This window comes from Lygodium microphyllum, chromosome 16, assembly GCF_053477565.2.
Source record: "Lygodium microphyllum isolate KBCC chromosome 16, Lygodium_microphyllum_v1.1.10, whole genome shotgun sequence".
Taxonomy (NCBI): domain Eukaryota; kingdom Viridiplantae; phylum Streptophyta; class Polypodiopsida; order Schizaeales; family Lygodiaceae; genus Lygodium; species Lygodium microphyllum.
Genome location: NC_141150.1, coordinates 149,104,076 through 149,119,736, shown reverse-complemented (window position 1 = coordinate 149,119,736; position 15,661 = coordinate 149,104,076).

The window sequence follows — 15,661 nt, the reverse complement described above, 5'->3', positions numbered from 1 at the left end:
TTCTAGGCCCCGGGGCGGCACTAGACCCTTTCTGGAACTTTTGCATTTTGACCCCGGAACGCGTCACGGGGCACCTCAACACGTCACGGAACACGTCACGGAACGCGACACGGAATGGAACACGACGCGAGGTTTACCAAAGGGCCCATCTTGGGGGCTTCAACTCATATTCATAGATAGAAAACATTTACAAGCTTGCACGGGCTCAGCAAGGGACCATGTCACGGAGGGTGGGTGGAGCTATCAACGCGCATCAAACACGACGCCCAAACCGTGGGTGAGGGAGCTACAAGGAGTACTCCCTCATACACACCTCCCCTTGAAAAAAACTCGATGACCACATCGAGTGGGGGAGGCACAACTTACTAGCCTTTGAAAATTGCAAGTATGACTCAGACTCATATTTATCGTCGGGGGTCTTAACACGCCTCACTATCAAGGCGGCCAGTGTCTACCCGCTAGGTGCCATGCTCACTGACTCTATTTACAAACGTGAAACATGGACTTTTCATACTTCTTGCATTCCACCCACTGACTCAATTTACAACTGTGGAGTAGAATGGGACTTGGGCAGAACTGTGAAAGGGACTTTATAGTGCACATCAACCCATCCACCTGCTGACCAAAAATTACAAGCACAGAATGGAGGGTAACCCAGTCGAAGACATGTTGTGCACCCATGCTCCAACTTAGGCCAAACAGCTTGAGCGCGCCGAGCTGCCTGTGGACTAAGGACTTAGCAAGCAGCTTTCACTCTGAATGCCAAGCCCAGAATGCAAGGGTCCAGGCGATGACACCTTGCGAAAGAAGGCCCTCGTTGGCGAGATCTTGCACTTCACTGTCGATGAAGGGAGTGTACGAGGTGCGTTTTGCCTTGAACGCACCTCCCCTTGAAAAGAGTTGGACCTCCATCGTCCGAATCTTCAGTAGCGCGCGCCCTTTTCTTCTAACTGTCTTCTTTGTGCCCTTGAAGGCACGAATCTGACATGAAGCTCTTTTTGAAGAAAACCACCCGACCTGCTGGGAAGCAGCATGCCGTTTGGCCCTTCGCGCGAGATCCATTTCACTCGCGTCTAGAATCCTTCCCCGCGTTGCAGCACACACCTTGAACTGAACTTTGTGAAGCTTGAGTTGGATTCGGGGAAGTCTTCTGTTGGACTGATCTATGAGGGGAGCACTTAGGATGCTTGGAATTCTTCCCCACGTTGCGGCACACTCTTTGAACCCACTTAGAGTTAGCTTGAAGAAGATCTGGGGAAGTTTTCCGTTGGACTGAGCTGCACGAGGAGCACGTGTGCCAGGAACAGTCCGCACGGCGCACCCGCAAGGAGCACGTCGCTTAGCCTGCCGCGAGAGATTCGAGTCTCCCGCATCAAATGCCCCCACCCTTCTTGAAGTTTGCCCCGGCCGAAGGATAGGATGAGAGCACGGACCCTGGTTGGACTGGAGAGTTAGAGCGCCTGGCCAGCTCGTGACGACCTGATGGGTTGCATCAAACCGCCGCGCCTGGAGTGTGAGGGCCATTTCCCTCGCCGCGATCACCTTCGGGCCTCTGTTGCCCAGATCTGACTGTCTCATGCGCAAGAAAAGAAGGCAGGCTCTAGATCTATCCGTACATGCCAAGCCAACTTGAAATTTCAGGCCCTTGATGGCCAGATCAATCTCTACGCAGAACATGAAAGCCTGTCTGGTCCATTGCATAGCGTTGAACCTTCGGGCTTGCATTGCGAAGGTTATGTCCCCCGCCGTAGTCACGTCGAACTGGCCCTGTATGGCCTGAAAAGACAAGAAGGTTCCCATCTGCTCAAGCAACACTCGGTGAGGGGCCACCACGCCTCGCTTTGCTTCAGAAATGGGCCTGAACATGCCCGGATCCGTCTTGACAGCACGCGCGGGAGCTAAGCCTTCACACCTCGCCCCCTTCTTCATTGCTTGCTCCTTGAAGAGCCGGATCTGCATGGAACTCATAGGAGTGTGAAGCCTCCCTGCCTCCTCCTTGGTTTCATCTCGTAGTCTTTCGGCCACTTTGATTCCGCCAAGATGGTTGCATCCCTTTGGCCCAGAGACCAGAATGGGCTTGACTGCGCACGTGGGTTTCCCTGACTCATGTGCCTCCCTGAAACTCACCACTTGGGTTCGCCTCCTGAAGACGCACTTGCCATGGTTGGACCACACTCGGAGCTCCCCAGCACTCCCAATCTTTAAGCCGCGTGAGGGTCTGTTACCCTCGGATTCGGCCTTTGCTCCTCGTTTGCTGCATGAGGGCTTTGTACCCTCTGACTTAGCCATTGAAGCACAAGTTAACTCCTCCTCGGTTTCGCAGCAGTGGGACTTCACTTTCTTGCGAAAGCTAACCCGTTGTCGCCCGCTAGCCGATTCGGATTCAAGGGGCATCGGACTCGACAAGGTTGTCTCCTCCTTTGCCCCATAGACAAATGCATGATTCACAGGTTTCCACATCTTCCTCCTCTTCCTCTTCTCACCACTTCCTTCCTCTCCATCACGCTTCCTCCTCATCTCCTCACTACTCCTCTCTTCCTCAACTCTCCTCTTCCTCTCCTTCTTCACCCAACGTGCAACCATTCGTTTACCCTCCCGGCGCAAGGAGCCATCCTCATCACACAAGGCCATTCTTTTACCCTCGCGGCTAACGAGCTCCTCCCCATCATCCTCAACACATCCGGCCATTCGTTTACCCTCGCGGCTCACGAGCTTCTCCCCATCATCCTCAACACACTCGGCCATTCGTTTACCCTCGCGGCTCACGAGCTTCACACAAGGGTTGCCCGTTCGTTTATTCTCCCGGCGCAAGGAGTCTTCCCCATCCTCAACACATTCGGCCATTCGTTTATCCTCGCGGCTCACGAGCTTAGCACCAAGGTTGCCCGTTCGTTTATCCTCCCGGCGCAAGGAGTCTTCCCCATTCTCAATCTTCATCTTCTTATCCGCATCAGAAAAAACACAAGGCACCAGTTCGTTTATACTCGCTGGCCCCGACGAGTCCACCTTCGCTTCCTCCTCAATCTTCCTCTTCACTTCAGCTCTTCGCTTCATCTTCAACTCCACATCTAACAAAACACAAGGCACCAGTTCGTTTATACTCGCTGGCCCCGACGAGTCCTCCTTACCCTTCCCTACTCCTACACACACTTCCGCACTCCTACTTAGCATACAAGATGGTCCCAGTTCGTTTATGCTCGCTGGGCCGGACGAGCCTTCCTTCTCCTCTCCTACTCCTACCTTCCTCCTCACACCATTTCTACATGACTTCTTATCTACTTTACCTCTCTTCAACTCATTATCACTACTTAGTAAAATACGGGGCTCCAGTTCGTTTATACTCGCTGGGCTAGACGAGTCTCCCTTCACCTCCTCTTCTTCAACACAACTCAAAACATCATCTTCTTCTTTCTCCTCATCCGCATAATATAGCTTACATGGCACCAGTTCTTTTATACTCGCTGGGCTAGACGAGTCTTCCTTCTTCCCTCCTACCTCAGCACACTTCAAAACTCGCTTACCTCCTAACTCAGCACGCCCCAACTGGCTTCTACTCTTTATCTCAATATCTATACATGGTAAAATACAAGGCACCAATTCGTTTATGCTCGCTGGGCCCGACGAGCCTTCCTTCCCTTCCTCCGCTCCAGCACACTTCAACTCAGCATCACGCTTCAGCGCTCCATCTTCTTTCAACTTACCCCCACCTTGCTCCAAGATTTCCTTCTTCTTCAGCTCCCCCCTTTTCTCACCACGCTTCGCTTCATCGACAATACCTTCCTTCCCCTCAGCATATTTTTTCAGTTTAGCACACTTCACCTCCGCTTCACTCCTTAACACACCCCTTCCCATACCGCTCTTCGTCTCAGCATCGACACAAGACTTCAACTCAGCACACATTTTTGGCTTAACACGATTATCAGGCATAGCATGTGGTCCCAGTTCATTTTTGCTCGCTGGGCCGGACGAGCCTTCCTTCTTCTCTCCTTTCTTCCCTTCTTTCCTCTTCCCCTTCTCTCCTATCTCCTCTAATACGTAGGGCATATAGCCCCGCAGCACATTCTTAGCACAAGATTTTGACTTGGCCTCTTCGGCCTCGTCCACCTCCTCAATCACCACCCCATCCACAACACACCTCCTTCCCTTTTCTTCCCCGAACATCACATTCTTCTTCAGATTTGTCTCCTTCTGCACACCCTGTCTCATCGCCAAATTTGCATTCCGCTCCTTCAGACCCTTTTTCATGATTTTCATTAGTTGCACAAACTGGGCCTTCATTGCCCGCATCTTCTCCTCATCCTCATCCTCACTCTCCTCCTCATCCTCTTCCTCAAACCCGGAGCTCGAACTCGGCTCCACACATTTCAAAGGCACAGACCGCCGTGGCGGCGCATTCATAGGTTTAGGCATAGATTTTCTCAACTCGGCATCTTCTATTTTCTTCTCCTCCATCTCCTTCTTACTCCCTTCCTCCTCATCATCACTCCTCCTCACCCCTCTTTCTCTTCTTTCCCCCGGCATTCCTCCATAAGCAATCGACATTCCATAGTCCAAAGAAAAATTTCTCCTCAATTCACTCTCCACCTCTAGTGCATCCCACTCCTCCACCTTTTTCCTCTTTGCGACCCATTTTTCAATGTCCTCATTCAGATCTATCAGATCCTCTTTCAGCTCCTCCTGATCTTCTTCCCTCTTCCCAACCTTCTTCTTCAACTCACGTTTTTCCTTCTCACCTCCCATCTCCATCTTCCTCTTCATCACTCTTATCTCCTCTCCCAACTCAAAGAAATCTTCGATAAGCCTTCTTTTTTCTTTGTAAAAATTCTCCACCACCTCGATCTTCAATGCTTGTAAGGTACCCTTCAAGGTTTTTCCATTACGCCTCAGCCCAGGCTCCCCAGCACGATGGTTTGCACACGCCACCCGTGAGGGCGGCTCTGATACCAAGTGTGATGGTCCAACCCTCAGAGACCCTTCCGGGACCCTTTCGGGACCCCTTCTAGGCCCCGGGGCGGCACTAGACCCTTTCTGGAACTTTTGCATTTTGACCCCGGAACGCGTCACGGGGCACCTCAACACGTCACGGAACACGTCACGGAACGCGACACGGAATGGAACACGACGCGAGGTTTACCAAAGGGCCCATCTTGGGGGCTTCAACTCATATTCATAGATAGAAAACATTTACAAGCTTGCACGGGCTCAGCAAGGGACCATGTCACGGAGGGTGGGTGGAGCTATCAACGCGCATCAAACACGACGCCCAAACCGTGGGTGAGGGAGCTACAAGGAGTACTCCCTCATAGGTGTTTTCGGCTCCAACGGCAAGGCATACCTACAAAGCCCGAAATTTTCCTTGGGGGGGGGGGGGGGGAGGGCGCCTCGCGACATGGCGTGTTGAGGGGGGGAGGGGGGGCCGAATTTTGGAGGGGGGGGGGGGGGGGGGGGGGCGCCGAATTTTGAAGGTGGGGGGGGGGGCCGAAATTTTGAGGGGGGGTGGGGGGGGGGAGGGGGGGGGGGCGAATTTTTGAGGGGGGGGGGGGGGGGGGGAGGGGGGGGCCGAATTTTTGAGGGGGGGGGGGGGGGGAAGGGGGGGGGGGTTGGTGTGTGTAGAGAGGGGCCGAATTTTGAAAGGGGGGGGGGGGGGGGCGAATTTTTGAGGGGGGGTGGGGGGGGGGAGGGGTGGTGTGGTGTGGTGTGTGTTGAGAGGGGGGGGAGGGGGGGGGGGGGGGGGGGGCGAATTTTGGAGGGGGGGTAGGGGTGGTGTGGTGTGGTGTGTGTTGGGGGGGGGGGGGGGAGGGGGGCAGAATTTTTGAGGGGGCGTCATGGTGGGTGGGTGGGTGTGTTAAGGGGAGGGGAGCACGTCGCGTTGTCATGTCAACACACACCACACCACCCCTCCCCCCCTCAAAAATCCCCCCCCCCTCAACACACACCACACCACCCCTCCCCTTCCCCCCTCCAAATTTCGCCCCCCCTCAACACACACCACCCCACCCCTCCCCCCCCCCCCCCCCCCCCGCCCCCAAAAAATTCGCCCCCCCCCAACACACACCACCCCACCCCTCCCCCCCAAAAATTTCGGCCACCCCCCTCAACACACACCACACCACCCCTCCCCCCCCCCCCCCAATACACACCTCCCCACCCTTCCCCCCCCCCCCCCCCGCCCCCAACACACACCACCCCTCCTCCCCCCCAAAAATTCGCCCCCCCCCCCCTCAATACACACCTCCCCACCCTTCCCCCCCCCCCTCAACACACACCACACCACACCACACCACACCACACCACCCCTCCCCTTCCCCCCCTCCAAATTTCACCCCCCCTCAACACACACCACCCCACCCCTCCCCCCCCCCCCTCCAAATTTCGCCCCTTCTCCCCCCCAAAAATTCGCCCCCCCCCCTCAACACACACCACACCACACCACCCCTCCCCCCCCCACCCCCCTCAACACACACCACCCCACACCACCCCTCCCCCCCCCCAAAAATCCCCCCCCCCCCTCAACACACACCACCCCCCCCCCCCCCAACACACACCACACCACCCCCCCCCCCCCCAACACACACCACACCACCCCTCCCCCCCCCTCAAAAATTCCCCCCCCCCCTCAACACACAAAACACCACCCCTCCCCCCCCCCCTCCAAATTTTGCCCCCCCCCCCCAAAATATTGGCCCCCCCCTCAACACACACCACACCACACCACCCCTCCCCCCCCCTCCAAATTTCGCCCCCCACCCCCCTCAACACACACCACCCCACACCTCCCCTCCCCCCCCCAAAAATCCCCCCCCCCCCCCTCAACACACACCACCACATCCCCCCCCCCCTCAACACACACCACACCACCCCTCCCCCCCCTCAAAAATCCCCCCCCCCCCTCAACACACAAAACACCACCCCTCGCCCCCCCCTCAAAAATCCCCCCCCCCCAACACACACCACACCACACAACCCCTCCCCCTCCCCCCTCCAAATTTTGCCCCCCCCCCCCCTCAACACACACCACCCCTCCCCCCCCCCCCAAAATTCGCCCCCCCCCTCAAAAATCCCCCCCCCCTCAACACACACCACACCACACCACACCAACCCTCCCCTTCCCCCCTCCAAATTTCGCCTTCCCCTCAACACACACCACCCCAGCCCTCCCCCCCCCCCCCAAAAATTCGCCCCCCCCCATCCAAATTTCGCCCCTTCCCCCCCCAAAAATTCGCCCCCCCCCTCAACACACACCACACCACACCACGCCTCCCCCCCCTCAAAAATTCCCCCCCCCCCCTCAACACACACGACACCACACCACCCCTCCCTCCCCCTCAAAAATCCCCCCCCTCAACACACACCACACCACCCCTCCCCTTCCGCCCCTCCAAATTTCGCCCCCCCCTCAACACACACCACCCCACCCCTCCCCCCCCCTCCCCCAAAAAATTCCCCCCCCCCCCCAACACACACCACCCCACCCTCCCCCCCCCAAAAATTCGGCCACCCCCCTCAACACACACCACACCACACACCCCCTCCCCCCCCTCCAAAATTTGCCCCCCCCCCGCCCCCAACACAAACCACCCCTCCCCCCCCCCCCAAAAATTCGCGCCCCCCCCCTCAATACACACCTCCCCACCCCCCCCCCCTCAACAAACACCACACCACCCCTCCCCCCCCCCTCAAAAATCCCCCCCCCCCCCCCCCTCAACACACACCCCCCCCCCCAACACACACCACACAACCCCTCCCCCCCCCTCAAAAATTCCCCACCCCCCCCTCAACACACACCACACCACCCCTCCCCCCCCCCCTCAAAAATCCCCCCCCCCCCTCAACACAGACCACATCACACCACCCCTCCCCCCCCCCCTCCAAATTTTGCCCCCCCCCCCCCCCCAACACACACCACACCACCCCTCCCCCCCCTCAAAAATTCCCCCCCCCCCCCTCAACACACAAAACACCACCCCTCCCCCCCCCCCCTAAAAACACACCACACCACACCACCCCTCCCCCCCGCCCTCCAAATTTTGCCCCCCCCCCCCCAAAAAATTGGCCCCCCCCTCAACACACACCACACCACACCACCCCTCCCCCCCCCTCCAAATTTCGCCCCCCACCCCCCTCAACACACACCACCCCACACCTCCACTCCCCCCCCCAAAAAATTCCCCCCCCCCCCCCCGAACACACACCACCACATCCCCCCCCCCTCAACACACACCACACCACCCCTCCCCCCCCCTCAAAAATCCCCCCCCCTCAAAAATCCCCCCCCCCCAACACACACTACACCACACAACCCCTCCCCCCCCCCTCCAAATTTTGCCCCCCCCCCCAAAAAAATTGGCCCCCCCCCTCAACACACACCACACCACACCACCCCTCCCCCCCCCCTCCAAAATTCGCCCCCTCCACCCCCCCTCAAAAATCCCCCCCCCCCCCTCAACACACACCACACCACACCACACCAACCCTCCCCTTCCCCCCTCCAAATTTTGCCTTCCCCTCAACACACACCACCCCAGCCCTCCCCCCCCCCCCAAAAATTCGCCCCCCCCCGTCCAAATTTCGCCCCTTTCCCCCCCAAAAATTCGACCCCCCCCCCTCAACACACACCACACCACACCACCCCTCCCCCCCCCTCAAAAATCCCCCCCCCTCAACACACACCACACAACCCCTCCCCTTCCCCCCCTCCAAATTTCGCCACCCCCTCAACACACACCACCCCACCCCTCCCCCCCCCCCGCCCCCAAAAAATTCCCCCCCCCCCAACACACACCACCCCACCCCCCCCCCCCCCAAAAAAATTCGGCCACCCCCCTCAACACACACCACACCACACACCCCCTCCCCCCCTCCAAAATTTGCCCCCCCCCCCCCCCCCCCGCCCCCAACACAAACCACCCCTCCCCCCCCCCCCCAAAAATTCGCGCCCCCCCCCCCTCAATACACACCTCCCCACCGCCCCCCCCCTCAAAAATCCCCCCCCCCCCCTCAACACACACCACACCACACCACCCCCCCCCCCCCCCCCAAAAAATCCCCCCCCCCCCCTCAACACACACAACCCCACCCCCCCCCCCCCCAACACACACCACACAACCCCTCCCCCCCCCTCAAAAATTCCCCGCCCCCCCCTCAACACACACCACACCACCCCTCCCCCCCCCCTCAAAAATCCCCCCCCCCCTCCAAATTTTGCCCCCCCCCCCCCCCCAAAAAATTGGCCCCCCCCCTCAACACACACCACACCAAACCACCCCTCCCTCCCCCTCCAAAATTCGCCTCCCCCCCCCCCCCCCTCAACACACACCACCCCACCCCCCCCCTCAACACACACCACACCACCCCTCCCCCCCCCCCCCTCAAAAATCCCCCCCCCCCTCAACACACACCACACCACCCCTCCCCTTCCCCCCCTCGAAATTTCGCCCCCCCCTCAACACACACCACCCCACCCCTCCCCCCCCCCCTCCAAATTTCTCCCCCCCAAAAATTCGCCCCCCCCCCCCCCCCCCCCCCCCCCCCCCTCAACACACACCACACCACACCACCCCTCCCCCCCCCACCCCCCTCAACACACACCACCCCACACCACCCCTCCCCCCCCCCAAAAATCCCCCCCCCCCCTCAACACACACCACCCCACCCCCCCCCCCCCCCAACACACACCACACCACCCCTCCCCCCCCCTCAAAAATTCCCCCCCCCCCCTCAACACACAAAACACCACCCCTCCCCCCCCCCCTAAAAACACACCACACCACACCACCCCTCCCCCCCGCCCTCCAAATTTTGCCCCCCCCCCCCAAAAAATTGGCCCCCCCCTCAACACACACCACACCACACCACCCCTCCCCCCCCCTCCAAATTTCGCCCCCCACCCCCCTCAACACACACCACCCCACACCTCCCCTCCCCCCCCCCAAAAATTCCCCCCCCCCCCCCCCAACACACACCACCACATCCCCCCCCCCTCAACACACACCACACCACCCCTCCCCCCCCCTCAAAAATCCCCCCCCCCCCCCCTCAACACACAAAACACCACCCCTCCCCCCCCCCCTCAAAAATCCCCCCCCCCCCAACACACACTACACCACACAACCCCTCCCCCCCCCCCTCCAAATTTTGCCCCCCCCCCCCCAAAAAATTGGCCCCCCCCCTCAACACACACCACACCACACCACCCCTCCCCCCCCCCCTCCAAAATTCGCCCCCTCCACCCCCCCTCAAAAATCCCCCCCCCCCCCCCCTCAACACACACCACACCACACCACACCAACCCTCCCCTTCCCCCCTCCAAATTTCGCCTTCCCCTCAACACACACCACCCCAGCCCTCCCCCCCCCCCAAAAATTCGCCCCCCCCCCCCCCCCCGTCCAAATTTCGCCGCTTCCCCCCCCAAAAATTCGACCCCCCCCCCCCCTCAACACACACCACACCACACCACCCCACACCACGCCTCCCCCCCCTCAAAAATTCCCCCCCCCCCCCCCCCTCAACACACACCACACCACACCACCCCTCCCCCCCCCTCAAAAATCCCCCCCCCCTCAACACACACCACACAACCCCTCCCCTTCCCCCACTCCAAATTTCGCCACCCCCTCAACACACACCACCCCACCCCTCCCCCCCCCCCCCGCCCCCAAATAATTCCCCCCCCCCCCCCAAAAAAATTCGGCCACCCCCCCTCAACACACACCACACCACACACCCCCTCCCCCCCTCCAAAATTTCCCCCCCCCCCCCCGCCCCCAACACAAACCACCCCTCCCCCCCCCCCCCAAAAATTCGCGCCCCCCCCCTCAATACACACCTCCCCCCCCCCCCCCCTCAACAAACACCACACCACCCCTCCCCCCCCCCTCAAAAATCCCCCCCCCCCCCCTCAACACACACCACACCACACCACACCACCCCTCCCCCCCCCCCTCAACACACACCACCCCACCCCCCCCCCCCAACACACACCACACAACCCCTCCCCCCCCCCTCAAAAATTCCCCGCCCCCCCCTCAACACACACCACACCACCCCTCCCCCCCCCCCCCCTCAAAAATCCCCCCCCCCTCAACACACACCACATCACACCACCCCTCCCCCCCCCCCTCCAAAAATTGGCCCCCCCCAAAAATTTCCCACCCCTCCCCCCTCAACACACACCACCCCTCCCCCCCCCCCGCCCCCAAAAAATTCGCCCCCCCCCCCCCCCCAACACACACCACTCCACCTTCCCCCCAAAAAAAATTCGGCCACCCCCCTCAACACACACCACACCACACCACACCAGACCACCCCCCCCTCCAAATTTCGCCTTCCCCTCAACACACACCACCCCACCCCTCCCCCCCCCCCAAAAAATTCGCCCCCCCGGTCCAAATTTCCCCCCCTCAACACACACCACACCACCCCTCCCCTTCCCCTCCACCAAATTTCGCCCCCCCCCTCAACACACACCACCCCACCCCACCCCCCCCCCCCCCCCCCCCCGCCCCCAAAAAATTCGCCCCCCCCCCCCCAACACACACCACCCCACCCCCCCCCCGCCAAAAAAATTCGGCCACCCCCCTCAACACACACCACACCACCCCTACCTCCCCCCTCCAAAATTTCCCCCCCCCCCCCGCCCCCAACACACACCACCCCTCCCCCCCCCCCCAAAAATTCGCCCCCCCCCGCCCCCAACAGACACCACCCCTCCCCCCCCCCCAAAAATTCGCCCCCCCCCCCCCCCCTCAACACACACCACCCCTCCCCTTCCCCCCCTCTAAATTTAGCCCCCCCCTCAACACACACCACCCCACCCCTTCCCCCCCCCCCCCAAAAAATTCGCCCCCCTTCCCCTCCAAATTTCGCCCCTTCCCCCCCCCCAAAAATTCGCCCCCCCCCCCCCCCCTGAACACACACCACCCCTCCCCTCTCCCACCCCCCCCCCCCCCCCTCAACACACACCACCCCACACCACCCCTTCCCCCCCCCCCCCCCCCCCCCCCCCCCCGTCAAAAATTCCTACCCCCCCCCTCAACACACAAAACACCACCCCTCCCCCCCCCTCCTCCACGTCGCGTCATGGAGGGTGGGTGGGTGTGTTAAGGGGAGGGGAGCACGTCGCGTCGTGTCAGGCCATGGGGCGCGGGGGGGGGGGGGGGGGGGGCATTGCGTTGGGTGGGTGTGTGTGTTAAGGGGAGGGTGGCACATCGCATCGTGTTGTGTCATGGGGGGGCGGGGAGGGGGGGGATCCCATGGGGGGGGATGTCATAGGGGGGGGGGCGCGTCGCATCGTGTCGTGTCATGGGGGGGGGGGGGGGGGGCGCGTCGCATCATGTCGTGTCGTGGGGGGGGGGGGTGGGGTGAGGATGTCATGGGGGGGGGGGTGGGGTGAGGATGTCATGGGGGGGGGGGGGGCGCGTCGCATCATGTCGTGTCGTGGGTGGGGGGGCTGGGGTGGGGATGTCATGGGGGGGGGGGGGGGGGGGGGGGCGCGGCACGTCGCGACATGGTGTGGTGTGTGTTGAGGGGGGAAGGGGGGGGCACGTCGTGTCGTGTCGTGTCATGGCGGGGCGCGTCGCGTCGCGTCGTGTCATGGGGGCTGGGGGGGGATGTCATGGGGGGGCCGAATTTTTGAGGGGGGGGAGGGGGGGGGGTGGTGTGTGTTGAGGGGGGAGGCGAATTTTTGAGGGGGGGACGACATGGGGGGGCGCATCGCGTCGTGTCGTGTCATGGGGGATGGGGGGATGTCATGGGGGGGGGAGGGGGGTTGTCATGTTATGTAGGGGAGGGGGCGCGTCGCGTCATGTCGGGGCATGGTGGGGGGGAGGGGGCATCGCGACACCCCGCGTCACCCCCCACGACACGGCACACCCCCCCACCCCACCCCACCGCACCCCCCTACGACGCGGCGCCTCCCCCCCCACCCCACCTCGAAAAACCCCGCTCCATCCACAGCACCCCACCACTCCTTCAAAAACCAGGCTCGACCCACCGTGCCCCGCCTCACTCCCCCACGACACGGCGCACCCTTCACCCCACCGCACCCCCCCACGATGCCCCCCGCACCCCACCTCGAGAAACCCCGCTCCCTCCACACCACCCCACCACGCCTCCGAAAACCCCGCTCGACCCACCCCACCTCACGTGAGCCCCCCCACGACACGGCACGCCCCCCACACCCCACCGCACCCCCCCACGACACGGCGCACCCCCCCACCCCCCCTCACCCCACGTCGAAAAACCCCGCTCGACCCACCCAACCCCGCGTCACTCCCCCATGACACGGCACACCCCCCACCCCACCGCACCCCCCCACGACGCCCCCCCCGCACCCCACCTCGAAAAACCCCGCTCCCTCCACGCCACACCACAAATGCCTCCGAAAACCCCGCTCGACCCACCCCACCCCGCGTCACCCCCCCACGACATGGCGCACCCCCCACCCCACCGCACCCCCCAACGACGCCGCCCCGCACCCCACCTCGAAAAACCCCGCTCCCTCCATACCACCCCACCACGCCTCCGAAAACCCCGCTCGACCCACCCCACCTCGCGTCAGCCCCCCACGACACGGCACACCCCCCACACCCCACCGCACCCCCCCACGACGCGGCGCATATCCCCCCCCCCCCCCCGCACCCCACCTCGAAAAACCCCACTCGACCCACCCAACCCCGCGTCACTCCCCCAGGACACGGCACACCCCCCACCCCACCGCACCCCCCCACGACGCGGCACATATCCCCCCCCCCCCCCTTCCCGCACCCCACCTCGAAAAACCCCGCTCGACCCACCCCACCCCGCGTCTCCCCCCCACGACACGGCGCACCCCCCCACCCCACCGCACCCCCCCACGACACCCCCCCGCACCCCACCTCGAAAAACCGCGCTCCCTCCACAGCACCCCACCTCTCCTCCCAAAACCCCGCTCGACCACCCCCACCCCGCGTCACCCCCCACGACGCCCCCCCGCACCCCACCTCGAAAAACCGCGCTCCCTCCACAGCACCCCACCTCTCCTCCAAAAACCCCGCTTGACCACCCCAACCCCGCGTCACTCCCCCATGACACGGCGCACCGCCCCACCCCACCGCACCCCCCCACGACGCCCCCCCGCGTCACTCCCCCATGACACGGCGCACCCCCCCACGACGCCCCCCCCCGCACCCCACCTCGAAAAACCCCGCTCCCTCCACACCACCCCGCCACGCCTCCAAAAAACCGCGCTCGACCCACCCCACCCCGCGTCACGGCGCACCCCCCCCCACCCCACCTCGAAAAACCGCGCTCCATCCACAGCACCCCACCTCTCCTCCAAAAACCCCGCTCGACCCACCCCACCCCGCGTCACCCCCCCACGACACGGCGCACCCCCCCACGACGCCCCCCCCCGCACCCCACCTCGAAAAACCCCGCTGCCTCCACGCCTCCGAAACCCCGCTCGACCCGCGTCACGGCGCACCCCCCCCACGACGCCCCGCCGCACCCCACCTCGAAAAACCCCGCTCCCTCCACAGCACCCCGCCACGCCTCCGAAAACCCCGCTCGACCCACCCCACCCCGCGTCACCCGCCACGACACGGCGCACCCCCCCACAACGCCCCCCCCCGCACCCACCTCGAAAAACCCCGCTCCCTCCACGCCTCCGAAAACCCCACTCGACCCACCCCACCCCGCGTCACCCCCCCACGACATGGCGCACCCCCCACCCCACCGCACCCCCCAACGACGCCGCCCCGCACCCCACCTCGAAAAACCCCGCTCCCTCCATACCACCCCACCACGCCTCCGAAAACCCCGCTCGACCCACCCCACCTCGCGTCAGCCCCCCACGACACGGCACACCCCCCACACCCCACCGCACCCCCCCACGACGCGGCGCATATCCCCCCCCCCCCCCCCGCACCCCACCTCGAAAAACCCCACTCGACCCACCCAACCCCGCGTCACTCCCCCAGGACACGGCACACCCCCCACCCCACCGCACCCCCCCACGACGCGGCACATATCCCCCCCCCCCCCCCCTTCCCGCACCCCACCTCGAAAAACCCCGCTCGACCCACCCCACCCCGCGTCTCCCCCCCACGACACGGCGCACCCCCCCACCCCACCGCACCCCCCCACGACACCCCCCCGCACCCCACCTCGAAAAACCGCGCTCCCTCCACAGCACCCCACCTCTCCTCCCAAAACCCCGCTCGACCACCCCCACCCCGCGTCACCCCCCACGACGCCCCCCCGCACCCCACCTCCAAAAACCGCGCTCCCTCCACAGCACCCCACCTCTCCTCCAAAAACCCCGCTTGACCACCCCAACCCCGCGTCACTCCCCCATGACACGGCGCACCGCCCCACCCCACCGCACCCCCCCACGACGCCCCCCCGCGTCACTCCCCCATGACACGGCGCACCCCCCCACGACGCCCCCCCCCGCACCCCACCTCGAAAAACCCCGCTCCCTCCACACCACCCCGCCACGCCTCCAAAAAACCGCGCTCGACCCACCCCACCCCGCGTCACGGCGCACCCCCCCCCACCCCACCTCGAAAAACCGCGCTCCATCCACAGCACCCCACCTCTCCTCCAAAAACCCCGCTCGACCCACCCCACCCCGCGTCACCCCCCCACGACACGGCGCACCCCCCCACGACGCCCCCCCCCG